The sequence below is a fragment of the Diceros bicornis genome, chromosome 34 (assembly GCF_020826845.1).
Source record: "Diceros bicornis minor isolate mBicDic1 chromosome 34, mDicBic1.mat.cur, whole genome shotgun sequence".
Classification (NCBI taxonomy): Eukaryota; Metazoa; Chordata; class Mammalia; order Perissodactyla; family Rhinocerotidae; genus Diceros; species Diceros bicornis.
The window spans coordinates 31879210-31901501 of NC_080773.1; the positions used below are offsets into that span (position 1 = coordinate 31879210).

Here is a 22292-nt window from a genome sequence, read left to right on the forward strand (position 1 = left end):
CTTCCAACATCATCTTCTAGGTTACCAGATAATGGATTACATAGGAATTTTTCCTTCCTTTATTACAGGGTTAAAATTAGTTATGTCTCCCCTTGGACGTTATGTATGTAATGGAATAATCCTACACTCATCATGTTTGAAAATTTATCTGTATTCTGAATGTAGTTTCAGTTTGTGCATGTTTACTGTTACACAATATTCTATTGCATATATATACCTCAAATATTAGTCCATTGTCAGATTGATTTCTATGTTTTCCTCCTAAAAAGAATGACACCTGAGTCAATGTTCTTGTAAAAGTATCATTGTGCATATGTACACATTTTCCCCTAGGGAATATAGTTATGGACCAGAGCTGAGTGTCTCCTCCTTTTAACTGATAATTTTTATCTACTCCCCAAACTGATTGAGGCAATCTGTACTCCTACCGTAATGTATTGGGATACTAAGACTCAATATTTTCTCCCACAATTGATGTTGCCATGGTTTTCTCTTTTGTCTCTAAATGGATGTACTAGGGTTGTGGAATCGTAATTTTGTTAAAACTGTAGCATAAAATTGAAGAGAAGATGATCTTATCATGATGTTTAAAATAGAAGGAAACATACGTCCACATGGGTCTGTTGGTGAGGTGAGCTGCCTCTGGCTCCTACCCACCTGCAAAAGACTATTCTGTTCATTACTTCCCAACTCTGCATTCGGTGCATTCACACTGACATCTTAAGTTGGCCATGAAGGGAGTATTTACACTAAAGAATAGGCAATGTCACAAATCAGGGATTTTGGAAAAACGATTTTTTCATAGAGCTGTTTTACTAGCACATCATCAGGCTGTCACTTCAAACACCAGTGTATTCATTCAAACTGTTGGTGTTTCTGGAGAAACTATACCAGATAACATCTGATGAGGAGAGAAGGGCTTGAAAGGTCCAGAGAAAGCTTTTGAGAATGATTTTGGATGTCTCTTTTCCAAAGTGGACTTGATTTTCACTCATTTATTCAGGTATTTAAAGCATAGTTTGTTTCTGTGCTGAAAGGATGGAGGTAATAGCACACATCAGTGAATTTGGAAATTAAAAATAAAGAAAAAATGTGTTGGGGCCAGCCCGCTGGCATAGCAGTTAAGTTTGCATCCTCTGCTTTGGTGGCCCAGGGTTCACTGGTTCGGATCCTGGGCGTGGACCTACTCACCGCTCATCAGGTCATGCTGAGGCTGTGTCCCACATAGAGCAACCAGAAGGATGTGCACCTATGATATACAACTATCTACTGGGGCTTTGGAGAGAAAAAGGGAAAAAAGGAGGAAGACTAGCAACAAATGTTAGCTCAGGGCCAATCTTCCTCAAAAAGAAAAAAAAAGAAAAATGTGTTAGAAGACAGTGGACCAGGACATGAAGGTGTATAAAGGTATGGGATGTACCCCATGTCACAGGGGTGAGAAAATATGGGGGACAGTCAAGGAGATCCAACAATGGTAGAGAGAGAAAACACCACGGTTTAATAGAGGCAGAATTGTCCACAGGGTCACCCCAGATATTTTCCTGCATCCAAACCGTGTTTACTCCCTTGAGATTCTCAGCAGACGATTCAACCAGCATACGCTGCAGATTTTCTTCTAGAATTTCCTTGGCACATAAGAAGCATTTCCACGCGGGTTCTACCGCTCTGAAAGTGCATTGTACTCGCTTGTGTTTACCTCCTGGCTGGATCTTGGGTCCTTCTCTGGCTGCGCCAAACCTGAAATAGCACAATGCCAAGGAGCACCAGGATGAAGGCAGCCACGCCCATCCGGATGAGATTCTCCACCGTGTAATCTTCGGGATGAGAGGCTAGGAATTGTGGACATAAAGGTCAGGGAAGAGCAAAATCACCCCACGATCCCTGGACATCCCCCCAGGGCACCTGCCTCCCCTTGACCGGACATGACCCTCTGTGCCAGCCCCATAACTGAGAATTTCTCCTGCTCACCACTCCTGGAGTCTGACTTGTTTTGTGACGGGCTGATGGCATCAGCTGCTTCTGAGGATCATAAAATGAGGGGGTGAGTGAGGATTTGAGAAAACAGGAGCCTTTCTTTGGGTTCTGTGCTCTCGTAGGCTCCACTTTCCCACATCAGAAGTTCTACACGGTCCCTTAATGGACCCTTTCTCTCTTATCATCAGGTTCCCTCTTGTCTCCTCATTGGATTTACTCAGTCTCCCTCTGTGCTTTGAGCTCAGAACCTGCTTCTGAGTCACTCTGGAACAGTCTGGCTGAGCCTTGGGAACTAAGAATTAGGTTTCCCGACACAATGAGTGCTGTGCATCCTCTGCTCAGTCTCAGATGCGAGAATCCATAATCTTATTCCTCTACGACTGCAAGTCCCAATTATTCAACAGTGGAGGATCCAGGGTCCATGGAAGAGGGGTCGGAGTCAGGGGCTCCTAATTCCTCTGCTGTGGAGCATCCCCCTGTACCCCCTCATTTATTCCTGTCTCAGATTTCCCAAGGACTCAGAAAAGATAGGGTCAGGGCGCCTCTCACCTGAGACTATAGCCACCAGGGGGTGGCTGGGGTGTGACCACACCTGAAGGTTATTCTAGTGATAGCCATGGCATCCAAACGTCCACCTGTGGCTGGGGGTCATGGGGCCCACAGGAAACAGGGCCTGGAACTTCCCACGGGGGGTCGCTGTGGTTCCAGGGTCCAGGAGGGCTTGTGTTCTTCCCTGATCAGAATAAACCTGCCAAATCCCAGCCATGAGCCACACTGGAGGGTCATGTTCCCTCCTGAGGTCACCACAGGGCTCGGCAGGGCTAAGGGGAGGGTTTGCTGTAGACTCCTAGGAGAAGAGGAGGCAGCGTGTTGAATGGGGCTCACACCTCCCTCGTATCCCCCAGGGCTTAGCTGTGAGAGGGGAAACATCCCTGAAAGCAGACCCTCTTCCTGAAGGCAGAGTCTGAGGCTGGGACCCCTGAGTGTTCTCTCATCTGTCACCACCAGCTCCAGGAGATCACTGTGCTCTGAGCAGCCAGCATGGATGAGATAGTAACAGTGATATCTCCCTGCATACTGCTCTCTCAGGGATGGAGAACTTGGCCTTTTTTATGCACTCCAGTGAGTTCTGTTGGCCCAAGAGCTCTGGGCTCCCCTCTCTATACAGACGGTACTCCTGGGCCTCCAGGGTCCCCTGGCACCAGATGGTCAAGGGGCTCCCCGAGGGGATCACAGATTCTGGCTCAGCCCAGATGGTGGGGTTTGGGCTCTAAGCCATGACCTCAGCCCTTAGCTTGTTGGCGACTGGAGACAATAGAGAAGGCTGATGCTTTAGGCATGACTGATGTTCAAGGATCTGGAATCTGAGAGACTCAGACTCCTTAACCTGATGGACAAGATTTTATATTTCATCTTGTGAAGTTCAGTCCACAGTTCTGGTCGTCAAAATCCCTTTGATTCAAGATTCTGCCATCTTATGCATCCTCCTCTGCTTGAGTCATTTCCAAAGGTCACTAGGATCTGAAAGATGATAGGACATTCTAAATTCAGTATTGCTCAGAGCGACCTTCTAAGCTCCCCACCTCGTAGCTCACTAAAGCTCTACATTTGACAAATCACAAATCTTCAAGGCATGTGGGATCTTGAAAGAATGGCAGGTTAAGAATTCTTGACACACAGTATTTCCTAATGAATTAAAATTTAATCAGCGTTGTAGAAATGAAGAGTTCCTGAGATTCCTGTGAAATTTCCAGATTGGAATTTGCATCTCTATTTGAACTCAAAATCTGATTGGAGACCCCTACAAAATGAAGACAAGAAAATGAAGGAACAATACAAGCAAAAGTGATTGTGTGGATCTGGATTTCCAGCAGTGAATAGTCCATGAACTCTCACCCACCTTCTAGTATCTATGAGGTGGTGGCCTGGGTGAAGGCCCATACATGAACGTGAGTGTTAAACTCTGCTCCATTAACATTGAAACATTGACCACTACCCCAAGGAGCTAGCCAAGGTTTCTTCCAGGCACGAGTTGCCTGGTGGAGAATAAGATGGGAGCTCCCTCCAAAGGCTGTTCCGCAGCCCTTATGGGTAAAGGGTCTCTCTCTCAGGTAGTTTTTTGCCCTCTTTCCTCCTCAAGGACACTTCTGCCTCTGAAGGCAACACGTGTGGAAACTCTTCCTTCTCCTTGCTCTGGTCCTGCCTGGTTTCCCTCTGCCTCTGTGCACTGCTCCCATCCTGGGGCCGCTGGAACACTGGCTGCCTGACTCTGGCTTGTGTTTTCACTTCTGAAATTGGCTCCTCGTTCTCCTCCCTGTGGATTCTCCAGTGAAAAACACGTTTGAATCCTAGATTAAAGGGTCCTCTACTGTTTTTTTTTTTTTTTACCCTCTCTGGCTTTTCCTTCTCCAGAGAGATTTTTTCATCCTTGATTTCTTCTGGCTATAAATTTTTGGTCTTCGTCCTCCGCATATTGCCAGCAGGATTTTCCTGATGAATTTCCAAACTGTCAGTTGCAGGGCCCCAGTGTCCTCCCTCCACTCTCAGCTGGGGCATATTTATTTCTAATTGACCTTCCGGGGAAAGTGTGACCCTCTGAGGACCCACATTTAAGGGATAGATGTCCATTGAGGCTCCTTGCTCCCACTGAGCTTTGCCTTCTGTAACTACTGTCCCAAGAGATGCAAATACTCAATAATAGTAATTATCTTTGGTGTTCTGTAACCCATGTCTCATCTCACGTGAGCCTCACAACTACTTTGTGGGATAATATTTACTTTTTTTTTTTTTCTTTAACAGAGGCAGAAACTGTGCCTAAGAAAGGAAATGTGATTTGTCCACATTCAACATGCCAACATGGGATACTCTTAGGTAGAACTAGATGGTTCAAACTCCAGTCCAGTGCTTTTCCCCCCCAAATCTATCACCTTGAATTCTCACATGCTATGAGACAGCAGAGCCATGGGAGCTAACGGTTTATGTGGGAGATACATTTAACCAGCAAAGAATCTCGGGGGGAAACAGGATGTGAGGACTCTGCCCTAATGAAGGGTCTTTAAAAACCTCTGCTGGCCCAATGGGCTGCACAGTCTCTCCTGGACTTATGTGGCTTTTCCTGAGGGCAGGGCACTCATTTGTGTGAACTATACCCCTGTTCAAGAAGAAGCCCTAGAATGAGTCTCATTCTGAACAGGGTCTTAGTCCGAGGACAGATTCTACTCTGTCTCTTATGTGCCCTCTCCTGACCACAGGGAACACGGCTCTATGCTGGAAGAAAAGTGCCTTTCAAGGGCGAGTGCATTCCCCAGACAAGGCTCCTTTCCCGAGCTTCAGGTCATTGTCTCCAGTTACCTTCTCCATATTTTCCACTTACATGCAGCCTCTCACCATTAAATATGATGTTCACTGTAGGCTTTTGTAGATGTCCTTTATCAGACTGAGGACATTCCCTTCATTTTCTAATGTGCCTAGAGTTTTGTGTTGTTGTGTTTTTAATCATGAATGAATGTTGAATTTTACCAAATGCAAAATTTCTATATCTATTGATATGATGTGATTTTTCTTCTTTACACTGTCAATATGTTTGTTTGATTTTTTGAAGATCAAACCAGCCTCGCATTTGTGGGATAAGCTCCACTGGGTGTGGTGTTGTATTTTAAAAATACATTGTTGAATTTGATTTGGTGATTTTGTGTGTGTGTGTGTGTGTGTGTGTGTGTGTGTGTGTGTGTGTGTGTGAGAGGAAGATTAGCCCTGAGGTAACACTCATTGCCAATCCTCCTCTTTTTGCTGAGGAAGACTGGCCCTGGGCTAACATCTGTTCCCATTTTCCTCTACTTTATATGGGATGCTGCCACAGCATGGCTTGACAAGCGGTGCATTGGTCCGTGCCCGGGATCTGAACCTGCGAACCCTGGGCCGCCAAAGTGGAGCGAGTGAACTTAACTGCTACGCCGCCTTGTTGGCCCCTGATTTGCTGAAATTTTGTTGAAGAAGTTTGTGTCTCTGTTCATGAGGGATACTGACCTGCAGTTATTTATTTTGTTTGTCTTTTTGTTCTGTCTTCGTTTAGCCTTAGTGTTAGAGTTTTTCTGGAGTTATAAATACAAAACATTTACTTCTCATCTAGTTTCTAGAACAGATTTTGTAGAACTGGTATTGTTATTGGTTTTACATATTTTCTATCATTGGCAAGTAAAACCATTTAGGCCTGGAGATTTCTTTGGGGGAAAAATTTAAATTATGAATTTAATTTCTTGGATGTGAGGTTGGCAAAATACTTTTGAAATTCCGACAATAATAAGTGTTAGTGAGAGTCTGGGAGAAACAGGATTACTCCACAGTGTTTTTCTTTATATAAATGAAGACAGTAAATGAAGTGAGAAATGTGTCATTATCTGTTAATTTTCAAATGTGTTTATGCTACCCAGCAGTTCCTTCTCATGTATAAACCTAGAAAAACTTACATACACAGACAAAAAAACATTACAAAGATGTTTGTAGTAGCAATATTTATAATAGCAACACATTGAAAACCTACTGAAAGTTTTTTGAAAACGTGTTGGTTAAAGTAAACTTCGGTATATTTGTAAAATATAATACAGCCAGAAAAATGAACAAACTACAGTTGCCTCAAACTTCCAGTTAGCAGATGAATAATTTCTGGGGATCTAATGCACAGCATTGTGATTGTAATTGACAATAATGTATAATACACTTGAAAGTTGTTAAGAGAGTAAATCTTAAATATTGTCACAGCAAAAAAGTAATGGTCATTATACGATGTGACGGAGGTAAAATAGGGGTCCAATTTTATCCTGTTGCATGTGGATAGCCAGTTTTTTCAACACCATTCGTTAAAGAGACTGTCCTTTCCCTATTGTGTACTCTTGGCTCCCTTGTCAAATATTTGTTGACCGTGTAATTGTGGGCTTAATTCTCGGCGTTCATTTATGTACCAATGGTCTATATGTCTGCTTTTTTGCTTTTGTTTTTTTGGCCACTACCATCCCGTTTTAACTACTGTAGCTCTGGAGTATGTTTTGAAACCAGGCAGCGTGATGCCTCCAGCTCTGTTTCTTTTCAAGATTGCTTTGGCTATTCAGGGAGTTTTTTGGTTTCGTATGAATTTTAGAATTGCTTTTTAAGTTTGGTGATAAATGTTGTTGGAATTTTGATAGGAATTGCATTAAATCTGTTTGCATTGGACAGTATGGACATTTTAACAAGATTAATTCTTCCAATCCATGAATATGGGATACTTTTCCACTTATTTGTGCTTCTTCAATTTCTTTCATCTAAATCTTATAGTTTTCAGACCTTTCACCTCCTTGCTTAAATTAATTCCTAACAATTTTACTGTTTTTGATGCTATTATAAATGGGATTGTTTTATTTCTTTTTCAGATATTTTATGTTAGTATATAGAAATGGAAATGATTTCTGTATGATGATTAGGTATCCCGAAACTTGACTGAATTTGTTTATTAGTTCTAACAACTTTTTGGTGGAGTCTTTAGTATTTTCGATATATAGGACTATATCATCTGCAAACAGAGACAATTTTACTTCTTCTTTTCTTATTTGGATGACTTTTATTTCTTTCTCTTGCCTGATTGCTCTGACTAGGATCTCCAGTACTATGTTGAGTCGAAGTTGTGAGAGTGAGCCTCCATGGCTTGTTCCTGATATTAGAAGAAAAAAGTTCAGCTTTTCACTGTTGAATGCGATGTTGGCTGTGAGATTGTCCTATATGGCCTTTATTTCGTTGACACATGTTCATTCTATACCCAATTTGTTGAGAGTTTTTAACATGAAAGCATGTTGCATTTTGTCAAATACTTTTTTCTGTGTCTATTAAGATGATCGTAATTTATATCTTTAATTTTATTAATGAGGTGTATCACAATTATTGATTTGCATATGTTGAATCATGCTTGTATTCCAACCTCACTTGATCATGATATATAATCCTTTTAATGTGTTCTTGAATTCATTTCACTAATACTTGTTGAGAATTTTTTTCACCTATATTCATCAGGGATATTGGTCTGTAATTTTCTTTTCTTGTAGTGTCCTTATCTGGCTTTGGTATCAGAGTACACATGAAATGAATTTGGAAATGTTTCATCCTCTTTAATATTTTGGAAGAGTGTTAGAAGGATTAGCATTAATTCTTCTTTAAATGTTTGGTAGAATTCACCAGTGAAGCCATCTGGTCCTGAGCTTTGCTGTGTTGGGAAATTTTTTTTTTTAAATTTTTGTTTATTGCAGTAACACTGGTTTATAACATTGTATAAATTTCAGGTGTACATCGTTATACTTCTATTTTGGCATAGATTACATCATGTTCACCACCCAAATACCAATTACAACCCATCACCACACACATGTGCCAAATTATCCCTTTCTCCCTCCTCCCACCCCTCGTCCCCTCTGGTAACCACCAATCCAATCTCTGTTTCTATGTGTTTGTTTATTGTTGTTATTATCTACTATTTAATGAAGGAAATCATACAGTATTTGACCTCCCTCTGACTTATTTCACTTTGCATAATACCCTCAATGTCCATCCACGTTGTCACAAATGGCTGGATTTCATCGTTTCTTGTGGCTGAGGAGTATTCCATTGTGTATATATACCACATCTTCTTTATCCATTTGTCCCTTGATGGGCACTTAGGTTGCTTCCAAGTCTTGGCTATCGTTAATAACACTGCAATGAACACAGGGGTGCATGTATCTTTACAGCATTGTACTGGCACAAAAACAGATACACAGATCAATGGAATAGAATCGAAAGCCCAGAAATAAACCCACACATCTATGGACAGCTAATCTTTGACAAAGGAGCCAAGAACATACAATGGAGAAAAGAAAGTCTCTTCAACAAATGGTGTTGGGAAAACTGGATAGCCACGTGCAAAAAAAATGAAAGTAGACCCTTACCTTACACCATACACAAAAATTAACTCAAAATGGGTTAAAGACTTGAATGTAAGACCTGAAACAATGAAACTTCTTGAAGAAAACATAGGCAGTACGCTCTTCGACATCGGTCTGTGTTGGGAGATTTTTGATGACTGATTCAATATTCTTTTTTGTTTTGGTCTGTTCAGATTTTCTATTTCTTCCCGATTCAATCTTGGTAGATTGTATGTTTCTAGGAATTTATCCATTTCTTCTAAGTCACCCAATTTTTTGGCATATAATTGTTCATAGTAACCTCTTATGATCCTATGTATTTCTGGAGTATCAGTGGTTACATCTCCTCTTTTATTTCTGATTTTGTTTATTGGTGTGTTCTCTCTTTTGTGTTAGTCTCTCTGTAGGTTTGACGATTTTCTTTATCTTTTCCAAAAATCAACCTATAGTGTTGTTGATCTTTTCTATTGTTTTTATGGTGTCTATTTCATTTATTTATGCTCTGATCTTTGTTATTTCCATCCTTTCTCTAACCATGGACATAATTTCTTCCTTTTTTCCCAGTTTCTTGAGGTGTGAATTTAGGTTGTTCATATGAGATACTTCTATTTTCTTAATATATGCGTTTATTGCTATAAACTTCCCCCTCAGTATTGCTTTTGCAGCACTCCATAAGTTTTGGAGTGTTGTGTGACCATTTTCATTTGTTTAGACATGCTTTTGTATTTCCCTTTGATTTCTTCTTTGTCCCACTGGTTTTTCAGGAGAGTGTTGCTTAGTTTCCACCTGATTGTAAATTTTCCCCTTATTGTTGAGTTCTAGTTTCATACTGTTGTGATTGGAAAAGATACTTGGTATGATACCAGTCTTCTTAAATTTGCTAAGACTTGTTTTGTGTCCCATCTTATGATCTATCCTGGAGAATGTTCCTTGTGTGCTTGAGAAAAATGTGTAGCCTGCTGCTGTTGAAAAGAGTGTTCTGTACATGTGTATTAGGTCCATGTGTTCTAAAGTGTGGTTCAAATCCAATGTTCCCATGTTGATTTTCTATATGGATGATCTGTCCATTTTTGGAAGCAGGGTATTGAAGTTCCTGGCAGTTATTGAATTGTTGTCTGTTTCTCCCTTCAGCTGTGTTAGTATTTGCTAAATATATTTAGGTGCTGTGAAGTTGCATGCCTATATATTTACAACTGTTGCATCTTTTTGACGAGTTGACCTCTTTATCATTATATGATGACCTTGTCTCTCATTCCTATTTTGACTTAAATTCTATTATGTCTGATATAAGTATGGCTACCCCTTCTTTCTGTTATTTTCCACTTGCATGAAAATACAACAATGCCAGAAATCAATTCATGAGATTGCAATAGTAAATCATTTTATATCAATAATTACTCTAAATGTAAATAGACTGAATTCTCTAATCAAAAGGCATGGAATGTCTGCATAGATTAAAAAAGGAAAACAACTATATTCTTCTTAGAAGAGACTCACTTCAGCTTTAAAGGCACACATAAGCTCAAAGTGGATGGATACAATGCTTATTTGGGGCTTAGAAATAGTAAACGATGTACAAAAAATTGTTGATCTATTACATTTATCTGTTTATATCAGTCAGATTATGTTTTTGGGTAGAAGCTAATAGTTGTACAAGAGGCTCATTATTGAGTAGTCGTGGTGGCAGATACAGTCTATGCGTGGAGCCTAACAGCATGAATGTCTTCTCACCAACAATGTCTTACCATCTGCTGCTGTTAAAGATCCAAACTAGCAACAGCAGAGTGATTCAAAGACCTTTGTATTGTGACAACCCTCAAGGAGACAAGCTAGCCACTGGTTGAAAGTTGATGACATAAGACCCATTCCATGGTTGGGCAGTGGTTTATATTGATCAAGATTGACACATGATCTAGGTATATGTTTGTCTTTATTGTTGGCATGGCCTCATCCAAAATCACAATCTCTGGGTCCATTGCCTCATACTAGAGTAGGCAATTTATAGCAAAGAAGATGGGCAAATGTTTATACTGACAAGGAATTCACCAGTCTTACTATATACGTGATTACCTAAGACATGCCAACGTGATACAATTTGCAATGACCTCTTAGTGGTGCAGGCAAGATGCCAGAATGGAGATGATACCCTGCAGGGGGTGGAGCACTATTCTTTGTGGGGAGGTGCTTTGGGTATTTCTACATCCAATTGTGGCAATTATATGCTGTTGTGTCCACAATAGGTAACATCTATAGTTCTGAGAACCTAGGGTTTAGTTAAGAGTGACTCCTTTCACCATCACTTGCAGCGACACACTTGGGAATTACGTACTTCTTATCACACAACTGTAGGTTTCCTTGGTCTAGATGTTCTGTTTCTCAGAAGGGACACTTCAACCATGGGAAACAATAAGGATTACAATGAGCTTGAACCTATAGATGCCTCCTGATCATTTCCAGCTCCTTGTGCTGGTTAGATGGCAGCCATAGAAAGGAGATGGTAAGTGGCCCTCATCTTCATCAGGTGATCTTGTCATTACCTAATGTGTCAGGGAGGAGGTAACTGGAAATCACAGAGAGGGTGTCTCTTGGTGCTCAAATGTCAAGATTAATCATATATGGTGAATTAAAACAAATGCAGCCTGACATAAACATGGTTAAACAAATAAACAATAACAGCAAAATAGGGGGTAATACCCCTTAGTAATGAAAGCATGGGTTGGTCAACCAGGCCAATCAATCAGGCCAGGGCAAGTGTTGCTGAGGATGAGGGAAATTCATAAAAGCTGTGAGAGTGATGCACTGGGCTGATAGTGGCCCCATAGATATCCAGATTCTAATCCCTGGGACCTGTGAATATTACCTTTTATTGCAAAGGGGACTTTGCAGAAGTGATGAAGTTAAGGATCTTGAGAAGGAGAGATTATTCAGGATTTTCAAGTTTTCCCAATGTGTCATCACAAGTGTCCTTATAAGAAAGGGGTAGAGGGAGATTTGGCTACACATAAGAAGAGAGAGTGATGAGGCAAGGGATGCACAGAGAGATTTGAAGATGCTACCCCGCAGGCGTTAGAGATTGAGGAATGTGCCATGAGCCAATGAATGCAAGCAATGCAGCTCTAGGTGCTGGAAAAGACAAGGGAACAGATTCTCATCCTGAGTCCCCTGAGGGAGTGTGGTCCTGCTGGCAACTTGATTTCAGACTTCTGCCTGTAGAACTGTAAGTATAAATGTGTGTTGTTTTAAGCCAGCAAGTTTGTGGGCGTGTTCTAGCAACAGTAAGTAACTAATACAAGGGGGGATATGATAAATATAATGAGGGCCATGAAACCAATTGCAGCAGGAGTGTTGTGTAGCCTTTTCTTGTAACTCTCATCTTGTGTGCCTTTTTCCATACAAATTGTGAACAGCCACCATCCTCAAAAATGCGCACAGTAAACTAAATGAGAGTCATGAAGTGTTCTAAGTGGTACAAGGGGGAGGTTGTAGCAGATGCTGAAACTGCTCTGCCCGTGTTTGATGGAAACCTTTCCCATTTAGTGAACAGCACCTCCTAGTGTTCCTTCACTCCCCACAGCCAGTGCCTGCATCTCCTGATGGAGGGCTGCCCCCAGGCTGCCAGGACCCACTGTTTCTACATATATGGAGAACCAGAAATACCTGGGGATCCATGTCCCACTGGGGTCAGTTTACAACTCCAGGCTGATGGGTGAAGACGTATAATCTAACTCCCTTTCACCCTTGGGGGTGGCTCTGAGGAGTGACCTGTTTTCAGAGTTCACCTGAGAGATTTTGCTGAAATCACCTCCTTTGCAATTTGCTAATATCACACCTCTTTTGGCTTCCTTCTCTCTCTTCTCCCATCTCCCTACTTTTGCACAAGCCCTCTCTCCTCATCCCAGAATCATTCCCTAAATAAACTGCTTTTCCTTGAATCCCCATCTCAAGATTTTTTGGGTTAGACAACCTAAAAAGTGGTTTATCTGTTGGTTTGTTTGTTGTTTCATTTCTACTTGCTTTTGCTTGTACAAAGAAATTATTTGGATTGTATGTTTTGCTTTTCCATCCAGTGACATTGATAAATTTACTGTTTTTAATCTAATAGTTTACTGTGTTTTTTCTATGTACACGATTTAGCCATCTGAGAATAATCTTTCATTTATAAAATTCTTCTCAATGCTTATAACTTTTATTATTATTATCAATCATCATTATCTTTATTTAGATTGGAGGCACTTGTTAGGCCCTCAAGCACAATGGTTAATAGAAGTGGTGATGGTAAATGTCTTCATTTCATTACTAATTGCAATGGCCAGTAGGTCAATTTTTCCATTGTGAGTATGATGTTTTTTTAGGTTCTTTATAAATTCCTTTAAAAGACAAATGGAAAATAATTCCGTTTAAAAAGTATGAACACCCATTGGCCCTTTCCAAATATTTTTTTCTGCATGTATTCAGATGAACATATTTCCCCTTCTATTCTGTTAAATGCATTGATTGATTTTTAAAAATTATTAAACCAACATTCAATTCCTGAAATAAGCTGAAATTTTTCATGGTGTATTGTCCTTTTTATATGTCAGTGGGTTTTACATCCTCCTCTTTAGTCCAGATTTTCTCTTTCTAAATTCTCATGATATCTTATCCTGTCAATTTTCTATCATATAATATGTGGTAATGTCTGGGTCTAAATGTCATTATTTTGTACTCAGCAAGTAAGTTGAAAAATGTTCCCTTTTCTATTTTTCATGGATGTTGTCGTTTTCTTGATCACTGTTTCTAGGGTTTCATAAATTTAATTAGACTTTTTAAGGACACATCTTGTGGATTTATTTATTTTTTTTTTACAATTTTTCTCCAATTTCCTATTGGTTCTTAAATTACTGTTTCTTTCTTTCTGCTTTTCTCATGAATTAATTTGCTCTTCTTTATATCACTTTTAGTGACAGAAGTTAATATTATTGATTTTTCAGACTCTTTTCTGATTTAATACTTGTATTTAAGGCTCTAAGTTCTTCTATGGATATAGTTTTTCTTGTACTTCATCAATTTGAGGTGTAATTTTTATGTTTTCATACAGTTTAAAACATTTTCTCACTTTGTGATTTTCTTCTTTAATTTATCGCTTATTTAGAAATAATCTGATAAATTTGCCAAATATGCTAGTATTAATTATCTTTGACTGCAGAATCAGGTCATTTCTAGATGTGCCAGAAGCTCCTGGTGGTCTGTGTCAGGTCCCTAGACTTGCTGGGGGTCATTAGTTGAGTGTCCATGGGGGCAGCTGCTGTCCCTTGTGAGGTCCTTGAAGTTCCAGTCCCTGGAGTGTGAGATTTGGGTCCTTCCTGAGATGGTGGATGGCCAGAGCAGCATGCACACTGGGCTCAGCTGGGGGGGGTTCCCCTGATTTGGAGGGAGGAGGTGTAGTCTTCTATCTGAGCTTCAATTGGTTCAGGTGGGCGTAGGTCACATCCTGGGGGGCTTCATATGCAGCAGCCTGGAGCAGGGAGAGAGTGGGAGAAAGGTATGTGGCTGGGGGTGGGGGAAGCCTGGGGCCAGGAGAGGACGGGACCCACCTGACTGTCCGTCTGTCTGTCCTCTTCCGCTTGTCTGTTCTTCATGTCCAGCAATACCACTGACAGGGGGGAAGGAGGGGTAGATACGCCTTGTCTGAGTCTTGAGTGGTTCCTTTGGGGATATGTCACACCCTGGGGATTGTCATCGTCAGGGGTCTGCTGGAGAGACACAGTGAGGGCAGGTTGATTCCACTCTTGAATACATCATTACATTTCCCACATCAAAACCAGAGTGTCCACTGTAAACTGTCAATCAGATCATATCACTCTCTGAACTGAGCCTTCCAGGGGCTCTCACCAGCTCTGTCACAGCCTTAGGGACCTGCATGATCAAGTGCCCGCCAAGCTCTCCACTCTCATGGCCAACACTTTTCCTCCTGTCCTTCCATCTCCAGCCACACTGGACATCATGCTCTTCCTGGAACAAAGGAAGCATGTTCTCACTTCTGAGCCTTTACACCCACTGTTCCCTCCATCAAGAATGCTGTTCTGTTCAATATTTATATACCATTTTCTCCACACTACAGTTAAGTCTCTGGTCAAGTGTTACCTTCTCAGAGAATCCTGTCTTGACTGTTCTGTTGAACCATCCTGCTCTCACCAATACACACTCCATCCCTTACTTACTTTATTATTCATTCACAGCACTTGGCACTGTCTGATTCTGTGTACATGTGTCTGTGTCTATGTCATCCTTGTCTTCCCGGTGGGAAAGTGGGGTCACTGAGGACAGAGATTGTAATACCTCTAACACCAAAATAGATCCAGGCACATAGCAGCCCCTGGATGAGCAGGTGTCAACTGTAGGGCTGAGTGATGAAGTAAATGAATGCAGAGCTGGGGATCACAGGGCACTGATTCATTTGCTTAGTGAACAAACACTCATTGTAAAGCTTAGTAAGGGTCAGACATGGCAAAGGAAAAAAGAATGTCCCTGCCCCATGGAGCTCACAGTCACCAGAAGACAGAGGGGACAGACTTGAAGTTAAGAAACAACATATTTAAGTATAAGGAAGGAAATACAACAGTGACATAAGAGAGGGTCAGTGGAAGAGAGGACAGATTTACCTTGAGGGAACAATGGAAAGTTTTGGGGAGGTGACAGAGGAGTTGAAACCTGAAGACAAGAAGGAGATAGCTCTGTGAATATCAACAGGAAGCTCTGGCTAGATGTTCAGATTGTTAAATTCTGGACATTTCGTCAAACCTGGACCCTCCTCACGTTTGTGGTGCTCTTAGCACAACTTGCTAGTTCCCTGCACATAATATCACCCCCATCACGCCGTTCCCTACTCACCCGAAGTCCTGCATTTGCTCTGGTGCAGCTGTCGGAGGAAAAGGAGGGAGAGAAGCAGGATGAAGGCCACCGAGACCCTGATCACAGCGCTCAGGTACCATTTGAGACCTTTGGCACAAGAGAGGTCATGAATGATCCAATGATGCTATTTAATTGAACGCCTACTGTGTGCCAGGCATGTGTTGGGGCCTGTGCACTCGTCTCCTGTAACCCTCACAACAATCCTGCAATGTGAGATAGCCACCGCCCAACCACCCATTGCACAGACAAGGAAAATGAGGCTCAGAGAGGTAAATCGTGCGCCCCAGGTTGCCCAGCCTGGAAGCATCCAAACTGGGAACTGAACCCCGGGGGCTGACTGTCTTTTTGATCTTAACATTCTAGCTGAGCGCCCTGAGCTACAGGGAAAGGGTCTGAACACCACTGACCCTTGTCCTGCCCCTCCCTCCCTGGTACAATGTCATCATCACTGCTGCAGAGGGGACAGGCTCCCATAAAATCACGTCCTGGGGGCCTTCCCTGTGAGGCCTCCTCTCCCAGGAGGTCAGAGCCATAGTCAGAACTGAAAGGAAATCTAAGCTCTGTGCCATGATTCTCTGCTTTACACTTGGAGAAACTGAGGCCCAGAAGGGGAAGGTGAGTCCAAGTCAGGGTCTCCCAATGACATAACTCAGTCCCCGCCCTCCAAGGACTCATCCACCACTCCCCAACAGAGACCCTCAATTACCCCTCCACACACCTGACTCCGTAGGGGGGAGTCGATACTCAGAGGCTCCTGGGGATCAGGACTGGAGGTGAGGGGGGCTGCTTCTCCGCACTTCCACTCGGCTGCCCCTCCCCAAGGCAGGGCCCCAACATCTCCCTCTGCCATGACCACCTCACCCTAAGTCCACCCAGCCTCAGAGACCCGGAGCCCTGAGTTCTCCCTGGCATCTCTGCCCGACTCCCAGCTCCCCCGGGAGACGAGCCTGTCCCTGGGTATCTGAGGGGCATTAGATCTTCTGAGAGACTCTCAGACCTGCCCTGGGTGGTCTGTGCTCCCTCTGAGAAAAGGGGCTTCAGTGACTCACCAGGTGTTGAGACGAGACCTGTGGGTGAGGGGCTTGGCTGACCCTGAAGTCCCCACCTCACTCAAACCTTCTCCTATATCTGCCCTGTGGCCCCACAAGACCCTCAACTGCACCTTCTAGACCCCAGTGTGACAGAAGGTGTGGGCAGGGGTGGGAGGGGCTCTGAGGGGCAGATCTTCCACTCTGGAGCCTCACTCTAGGTTATTCCTGTCTCAGATTTCCTGAGGACAGAGCCCTGAGCTGACTGACTCAGAAAGGACAGGGTCAGGGGCCCTCACCTGAGACCACGAGCTCCAGGGGGTCACTAGGGTGTGGCAACAGGTAGGGGGAGGTGCTGTGTGAGCTGTCGCACCTGTAGGTCCCCCTGTGGGCTGAGGTCAAAGGACTCATGGAGAATTGGGCCTGGATCTCCTGAGCTCGGTACTTTGATTTAAGACGCAGGGGAGGATCAGCTGCCCCCTCCTTGGAAAGAAGGAAAGTGTCCTTCACGCTCCATGACTGGCACAGCAGGTCACAATCTCTCCTGACGCCACCGCGGGGCCCGGCTGCACCGAGAGGGAGGCTGTGTCAGAGAGCTGTCCTAGAGAGAGGAGGGGTGGGTGAGGGGCTGACGCCCACCTTGTTCTGAACTGAGAGTCCCCAGGTCTCACACTGAGGACCCTCTTCTCTGTCTATCTTGTTTTCTCTGAGTCTCTCCCCACCCATCCGCTTTCTCTCTCCCTCCCTGGGGACCCCAACCCCTTGTCCCAGCATCACCACCTGGGGCTCCCCCTGCTGGGCCTATGTGGTGTTTAGGTCACTGACTGACCCCCAGCTCCTCATCTGCCACCAGGATGTCCAGGGGGTCACTGGGTGCTGACCACTTGGAAGAGAGGTTGTGTCCATCATAGCATCTGTACCGACCCCCATGGGAGGGTCTCACAGGGCCCAGGGAGAAGTTGACCTGAGAGACCCGAGCCTGGGGCTGCTGGGGAAGGCCCTCGGGGAGGTCACGTCCCCCCTCTTTGGAGAGAGCTAATTTGTCATAGCCGACATCAGAGCAACACTGGAAGGTCAGGTTCTGTCCATAGGCCGCAATGTGGCTGTGCTGGATCAGGAGGGAGGGCTTCCCAGACACACCTGGGAGAAAAATCACCAGTGGATTGCAGGAGCTGATTCCTCCCATAACCCTCCTTCTCCATCCTGGACCCCAGGTCTCACTGTCTCTCACCCTCTGTGTCTCTGGCCCAGGAACCCCCTGCTCCCTTCACCCCATCCTGTCCCTGGGGCTTCCCTGGGAGCAAACTCCCCAATAACCTGTCTGGTGCCTCAAAATATATATGAAGCAAGGATGGGACTTCCTCACCAGAGACGAAGATCTCGAGGGAGTCACTGGGGTCTGACCACTCCTGGGGTTTGTTCCCGTAACAGCCGTAGCATCTGAATGTCCATCTTTGGCTGGGGGTCAGGAGCCCACAGGGAACAGGACCTGAAAATGTCCGTTGAGGTGTTGCTGTGACTCCAGGGTCCAGGAGAGCTTGTGTTCTCCTCCCTTAGTCAGAATGAACCTGCCGAATCCCAGCCATGAGCCACAAGGGAGGGTCACGTTCCCTCCTGAGGTCACCACAGGGCTTAGCAGGGCTGAGAGCATGGTTTTGTTGTAGAATCCTAGGAGAGGAGGGGGCAGTGTGTTAAATGGGGCTCACACCTCCCTCATATCCCCCAGGGCTGGGCTGTGAGACGAGACACACCCCTGAGAGCAGAGCCCCTTCTTGAGGGCAGACCTGATGCTGGGACCCCTGAGTGTCCTCTCATCGGTCACCACCGGATTCAGGGGGTCACTGCACTCTAACCAATAGGTGGATCTTCGATAGTAACAGCAATATCTCCCTGCGTGGATGTCTCTTGTATGTGGGATGGAGAACCTGGCCTTGTCCTGAGGCCCCAGTGGGTTGTCTCTGCCCTAGTACTCTGGGCTTCCCTCTTTATCCAGACAGTACTCTTGGGCCTCCAGGGTCCCCTGACACAAGATGGTCACAGGCCTCCCCCAGGGGACCACAGAGCCTGGCTCGGCCCAGATGGTGGGTTTTGGGAGGGTCCCTGGAAGGAAATCAGAGGCTGGCTCCCAATACCTTACCCCCACCTCATTCTGCAGCTCAGCCCACAGCCCCTCTTGGTTTTATCCCCATCATCCCAGAATCACTGAGCTCACTCCTGAGGGCTCAGGGGCTGAAGTAAGAGGTGGGGTCATGGCAGCCTGGGAAGGACTCACCGGTCTGCACTTGGGTCCTCGGGCCCGGATTCAGCCCTGGAAGAGAGTCCCTGTGAGAGATCTGCACCAGGATGTCTGAGCCGATTGTCATCACGTCAGGGTCCCAGTCCACTCAAGCTGCCTGAGCCCTGAGGTTCCCCATGAACAATGGGGTGTGGACCCTCCCCATCCCCTGCTGCTGTCCCCCTTCCCACTCTCCACAACTGACTGAGGCAGAGAAGAGCAGAGAGGATGGAAACCATGGTGCCTGCTCTGAGCTCTCACACTGTGCAGATGGAGGAGACCACGGGGCCCGAGGGACAGAGAGAAGCACAGGATGTGGTAAGTCATGGGCTGCTGCCATCCATTCAGGTTCCCACAGCTGTGGACTCACAGGCAGGGGACCGCCCTTCTCTGGGCCTGGCTCTGCTTTTCTCCAGGGCAGGGGCTCAGGAGGACTCCACGTCCTCTGGAGACATCTCAGCCCGGAGCTGAGGTCCCATCTCGTTCCCAGCACTCTTTCTGCCTGGGCAGAATCCCGCTCAGGGAGGGTGGGGGCCCAGGTTCCTGTCCTGAGCTGGCCTCTGACAGGCTGTCTCTAAAGGGGACACACCACTTATTTCCCCAGCGCCTCCACGAATGGAATTTGCTTTCTGCCTTTGGTCGGTCCACAAACAAATATTATTGAGCACATTCTATGTACAAAGTATTGGTGCCAGATACCAGAAATACATTAGTGATCCAAGTAAATGCATTTGCATATTGTGAGAGTACAGATTAACAGAATATGGACATTCAAAGGCTAATATTGCACTTAATTTATTTATGAAGGAGAAATATGGAGAAATATGAGAACATCTGGAGACCATGGCTGGTCAATGGTTGAGGGGACAGCTGTTTGAGGAGGGCGAGACCTATGGGTTGGGACACCTGTGAGAACTCTCTAGAGATGAAATGACATTCTTGAGAACCCTAGAGACATGAGAATGTCTGAAAGGGAAGAAGAGGGGGGAAGGTGGTGGCTGGTAATGCAGGGTGCTGTCCACCATGTGAGGACATTAGATTCTATTTTAAAGAAAAATGGAATATAGAGCAAAGGACTGATGATAAGAAATTTTTATGAAGGTCATATTTCCTCCTACATAGTAAATGAATAAAAAGAAAAGAAGAACAATAGTTGAAATCCAATTACTCCAATACTGATATGTCAACCAGTATTGTAAATGATTTATGTGGAATTCTCATATGAAACTCACACGCCCCTTAATGAGACATAAACAGATTAACAGAGGATAGAAATGATACATGGTTTACCTTTGTGTCTATTTTTGACTGGGAGTTGGGAGGAAATTTGTTGGGTCCAAGCTCTGCAGGAGAGCTGATACAGGAAAGCAGAGAGGTGTTAAATGGCCCATTGTCTGCGAGTGTGTGTGTGTGTGTATTTCTGGTGTGACTGCAGTGTCTGGTTTGTGGGGAAGGAGAACTGAGAGCTGAGGGTGGAGGGTCACATCTGGACAGATCATGAACAGCCTTGAGTTCAGAGAGAAAAGTTTGGATTTACCCCGAAGACAGCGAGGACCATGCAAGGATTTGGGGCAGGGAAGGGACAGACTCTGAAATGGATGTTAGAAAGACTGACATGTGGAGGTGAACTGGAGAAGGGAGGGTGGGCCTGCAGCTCAGAAACCAGGAAAGTGGTGGATGTGACCACACAGGCCACATGTGTCTAGGTGTGGGCTGTGGGCTGGACAGCAGGAGTCAGGGGGATTCTGGAGCATGAATGGTTTTTATTGGCGAATAGGTGTCAGAGACAAGGAAGTGAGGGCGACCTTCACCTTCTGCCTTGGTTGACTGGAGACGTCAGTGGTGCCCTCAGAGACATGGTGAACCGAGGGGTGGTGGGTACTGAGGGGTCTGGGGAGTTTGGTACCACACGCTTCTGCTCCCTCAGGAAAGCACAGCTCTTTCTTTTGGACGTGGATTGTGGGTTTCACTTCTCACAAACAGCCCCCTGACTGACATGCTAGATTCTATAAGGAGCAGGACCTCTCTCTCTGTCACCTTGGGGTGAACCATTTGAGTCATCTCTGTCTCTTCAGAGAACACTTTGATGCTGGGTGTCGCTCTACACTTCAAACTGTGGAGACTGTTCAGAACTCACAAGAATGGTCCTCATCAGAGCTCATGTTTGAAGACAGTGATATATATACATATATATACATGAACGGGAGGAAAAGTAGCCTGCTAAAGATCATCAACCCATTCGGGAAGCGGTAGTGCTACAAGTTATATGTATGTGTGTATGTACGTATGTATTTACTGACTTACTCATCAATCAATCAATAAATTAATCAATCTTCCAACCTATACATCCAGTTTTATAGAGATATAATTGACATACAGCACTGTATAAGTTTATAGTGTACAGCATAATGACTTGACTTACATATCTTGTGAAATGATCACCAGAGTAAGTTTAATTAACGTCCATCATCCTGTATAGATACCAAAAAAAAGGGAACATTTTTCCCTGTACTGAGAACTCTTAGATTCTGCTCTCTTAACAACTTTCAGAGACACAAACAGCAGTGCAAACTATAGCCGTCACATTGTACGTTCCATCCCCAGTACTCACTTATCTTAGAACTTGAGGTTTGTGCCTTTTGGCCCCCTTCATCCAATTTTCCCTCCCCACAAACTCTGCCTCTGGTTAACACAAATCTAATCTCTTTTTCTATGAGTTCATTTTTTATTCTTTTAGATTCCACATATAAGTGAAATCATACAGTATTTGTCTTTCTGTCTGACATCTCACTTAGCATAATGCCCACAAGGTCCATCCATGTTATCATGAATGGCAGGATTTCCTAATTTTTTATGGCTGAATAATATTCCAGTGTATATCCACTTGTTTATTCTTGATTTTGTTACTTGTGCAAGAGTGTTGATAAAATCTTGAAGAAGAGTTTCTCTTAAAACGCAATTTTAAATAACAGCAGCAATTATACATGGAAGAGAGGAGCAAGTTCTAGTTGATGAAAATTAGGTGAAATATGAACCCTGATCTTTTGTTAAGCTCTCCTACATCAGAGTGTGTCCCGAGGTCCAGGTAGCCTTGACTACTGACCAGTCCCTTCCCCTGAGGTAAGTCTAGCAGGAGGCCCTGCAGATCCTAATTTCAAGGACACGTGGAGAAGGCGTGTGGGGTCCTGGTCCTAGGAGGGC

General features: G+C 44.2%; 1 pseudogene; it reads right to left on the reverse strand.

Annotated features, from left to right (window-relative positions):
• Positions 1-1692: 1692 nt before the first annotated feature.
• On the reverse strand, positions 1693-19330 carry LOC131397377 (leukocyte immunoglobulin-like receptor subfamily A member 6; annotated as a pseudogene).
• Between the last annotated feature and the right edge of the window lie 2962 nt (positions 19331-22292).